Here is a 4,124-nt window from a genome sequence, read left to right as displayed (position 1 = left end):
TTACAGGTTAGAGGGAGGAATGCACACAAAATGACTCCAGAGCTCTAGGGGATTTTCCTCCCTTCTCTTACTCTAAGCCCCTGAGAAGGGGTTTGATTGATGGCCAGAATGACTGATGCCCAGGCTCGTTGTGGGGAGGGAAAATGTAAGAAACAGATTTCCTTCCACAGGAAGTTCTCCTCTTTTAGCTTTACCTCTACAACCTCACCAGCCTTGCCACTACAAGTCATTGCCTAAGGGGTGGAGAACAGATGGTCATTGTCCACAGATATTGAGGAAGATGAAGAGGTGACCCTCTGTGTTGCCTGCTGTTGGGTAGGGACCGTTTCTATATGTTGCCAACTTGTACTTCCCAAGCGCTTAGTACCGTGCGCTGCACACAGTAGGTGGTCAATAAATATGAGTGAATGAATGAATGAGGTGGAGCAGGGTACGGAAGAAGTGGAAGCACAGCTTTTCAGGATTTTTTTCCCCTCAATTTAATGTTCATCTCAGGGATTTTGGGGGGAGAAGTTTTCTTTTAAGACATTTCTCTTACAGGGTGTTGCTTTTGTGAGCAGTAATGACACATCCTGAAAAGTGAAAAGTGGAAAGAGTGTAGGAAAGTGGAAAGAGCACAGACCTGGGAGGCAGAGGACTAATCCCGGTCCTGCTGCATATCTGTTGGGTAACCCTGGGCAATTCACTTATCTTCTCTGTGCCTCAGCTCCCTTATCTGTAAAATGGGGATCCATTGCCTGATCTCCCTCCTGTTTAGACTGTCACCATCAATCAATCAATCAGTTGTATTTATCATGTGCTTACTGTGTGCAGAGCACTGTGTTAAGTGCCCTGGGCATAACATTTAGGAGAATAAAGTATACCAGAGTTGGTAGACATGTTCCCCACCCACAAGGAACTCACAATCTAGAAGGGGAGACAGACATTAAGATAAATTTTTGATCTGTGCATAAGTGCTGTGGGGATGAGGGTGGGGTGAATAAAGAGTATAAATCCAAGTACGAGGGTGATATAGAAAGAAGAGAGAAAGGGGAAGGTCTGGTGGTGGAGATATGATTTTAATGAGGGTTTGAAGGTGGGGAAAGTGATGGTCTGTCAGACAGGAAAGGAGATGGAGCTTCAGACCAGAGGCAGGACTTGGGCGAGGGGTCAGTGGGAAGATAGACGAGACTGAGGCACAGTGAGTAGGTTGGCATTAAAGGAGAGATGTGTGAGGGCTTGGTTATAGTAGACAGTGAGCAAGCTAAGGTAGCAGGTAATTGAGTGCTTTAAAGCATATGGTAAGGAGTTTCTGTTCAATGCACAGGTGGATGCACAACCACTGGAGGTTTGTGAGGACATGAGATGTAAGTTTTATTAGAAAAACCATCTGGACAGCAGAGTGAAATATGGACTGGAGTAGGGAGAGACAGGAGGCAAGGAGGCTGATGCAGTAATCAAAGTGGGATAGGATTAGTGCTTGAATTTACACAGTAGCAGTTTGGATGGAAAGGAAAGGGCAGATTTTAGCAATATTGCACACATAGAACTGACAATTTGGGGACAGATTGACTTATGTGGGTTAAATGGAGAGATGAGTCAAGGATATGGGTTTGTGAGATGGTGGATTTGTGGTGGTGCCTACAGTGATGGCAAAGTCAGGGAGAGAAGTGGATTTGGGTGGGAAAATAAGGGCTCTGTTTTGTACATGCTAAGTTTGAGGAGTTATATTCTGCAGAGGAGAAAGATCAAGGCTGGAGATGTAGATTTTGGAGTCATCTGCTTAGAGACGGTAGTTGAAGCTATTTCAGTGAATGAGTTCTCCAAGGGATTGGGTGTAGATGGAGAATAGAAGGGGACCCAGAATGTGGCCTTGAGGGACTCCCACAGTTAGGAGCAGAGGAGGAGCTCCAAGAAGTAGCAGCCATAGAGATAGGAGGAGAACCAGGAGAGGATAGTGTCAGTGAAGACAAGGTTAGATTATGTTTCCAGGAGAAGAGGGTGGTCCATAGTGTTGAAGGCAGCCAAGTGGTTGAGGAGGATTAGGATGGAGTAGAGTCTGCCATCCCTTCAGGATTGCACCTGGAGAGTTTCCAGTACTCTACCAGTCTTGGCTATGGGAGGGAGAGTAAAACAGAGGCCTACCCATTTCATTCCTAGCTTGTATAGTGGCTAGTGAGTAGAAGGCAATCTGCTATAAGTCAAAGCTCACTTGTGCTGGGCAGCAGCAGCATAGGAGAGAGTCGAGGGTGGAGGCTCAAGCTTACTGCATGGAAGGAGGCCATGGTAAACCACTTCCATATTTTTACCAAGAAAACTCTACTGATACACTACCAGAATGATTGCAGATGGAGGTGGGGCATCTGGGAGATATATGTCCATGGAGTCACAATGGTTTGGAAACGACTCAACAGCAAAAGACAAAACAAGAGTATGTTGTGTTTGGCAAAAAGTAGAAAGCATTGGTGACCTTTTAGAGGGCAGTTTCTGTGGAGCGAAGGGGGTGAGATGCTAGATTGGAGGAAATCAGGGAGAATAAAGGCCATGTGGGGCTGTGTCCAACCTGATTAACTTGTATCTACCACAGAATTTAGAAGAGTGCTTTCTAAATAAAATAATAACAATAAGAGTAATAGAAAACCACAACTGAAATTAGCTTACTCTGCCTATATTTTCCCCACCACCTCTCCAGTTTACCACCACAGAGAGCCCTTGAAGGGTTGAGATCTGTTCCATGGCCAATGAGGTTACCAGGATCAGCTCTGTTCTTGCATATTGGTGGGTGCATGGTTTGATCAGAAGAACATGGACCTGGAACCTAGAATGCTTCCAGTCCCAGTTCTGCTACTACCCTGCTGTGTGACATGTGGCAAATCACATACCCTTTCTGGGCCTGACTTTCCTTATCTGCAAAATAGTGATAATATTCCTTTCCCTACTACATGACACAAATGTGATAAAATGCAAGTTCTTTGGAAAATTTAAACAATTCAAGATATTTTGATAAAATAATATCATGAAGGCATGGAACCTAGATGATGCTGAGATATGAATTTTTTTTTTTAAAAAACTTGTTACTAGGTCATGAAGCCCAGACGTGACATTTGGGAGTCATTAGGAATTTCAACATATACTGTAAAATTACTGAAATTTTTTTCTGGCTCTTGAAATGAGTCGGGCACGTATCTTGTTGCTCATGTGCACACTTTTTTGCTCCCTTGAGTCCACAATTCTAAGTTCTCTGGGCATCCCCCCTTTTTGTTTTCCATGTTTTTTGGAGAGACAGCTACCCTGAACACCATGTTCAGAATGTGTTTCATGACTTTGGAACAGTAGCAAGTGATTGAAGAGAAGGGTCTGCAGCTGCAGACCTCTGGAACAAACAGCTTCAAGCTGCTTTCTGAACCCATTTTCTCCTCTGGGATCTGTATTCTTAATGGGTTCCAAACCTAAGTCAATGTTCATTCTGAACCCAAAAATGTGCAATTCACAGATGCAACCTTATGACCTTTGCAGTAGCATTCCAGAGAAAATGTGCCCAGTGTACTCCTTCTCTAACCAGAATTTACCTAGAAAAAGCCTGGTGAAAACAAGCTGAGAGAAGCCAAAGAAGATTATCAAAGCCTCTAGGGATTTCCCAAATGTCCAAAAAACACTGGTTTGTTTCAAATGTTTTTTGCTAAATAACATGAGTTGGCCAATATCATAATTTTGCGCTGTCCTGATCCCATCTCTAAACTGAAAGCTATTACTAAATGTGATATGGAGAGAAAGGATATAATTCATAAAGCATGTTTCAGTGCATTCTAAGGTCATTAAGAAACTATGGAGGACTTTAGGGATGAAAATGATCAAAGTCAGTTGAATGGCAAAATCAAAATTTGGCAGAAGCTTCTTCACCTTAGTTCCAGGAGCTATAGAAGATAGTGTTTTTCTGCCTGGATGGGCAAATATATCCAAGTTGGGCATAGCCAATGGCTGTTCTTGGTTAGTTGAATTTATGCTACTTATCAGAGGACAGATATATGCCTTCTTGACCCCCCAAATTAAAACTTTCTTCCATCCCAAAACCTCTCTGGACCCCAGTGTCCTTTCCCAACTCAAGGAGCAAGTCTGGGTTTGGATACAGGTATTGGTAATTCACC

The 4,124-nt window shown here is 43.4% G+C and overlaps 1 non-coding gene across 1 annotated transcript; it reads left to right on the top strand.

Annotated features, from left to right (window-relative positions):
- Positions 1-2,043: 2,043 nt before the first annotated feature.
- On the top strand, positions 2,044-2,181 carry LOC119931210. Its single transcript, XR_005452065.1, has one exon. It is a non-coding gene; the product is annotated as a small nucleolar RNA SNORA7 (small nucleolar RNA).
- The last annotated feature ends 1,943 nt before the right edge of the window (positions 2,182-4,124 follow it).

Source organism: Tachyglossus aculeatus, chromosome 7, assembly GCF_015852505.1.
Source record: "Tachyglossus aculeatus isolate mTacAcu1 chromosome 7, mTacAcu1.pri, whole genome shotgun sequence".
Classification (NCBI taxonomy): Eukaryota; Metazoa; Chordata; class Mammalia; order Monotremata; family Tachyglossidae; genus Tachyglossus; species Tachyglossus aculeatus.
This window is presented reverse-complemented; position numbering and strand designations above follow the sequence as displayed.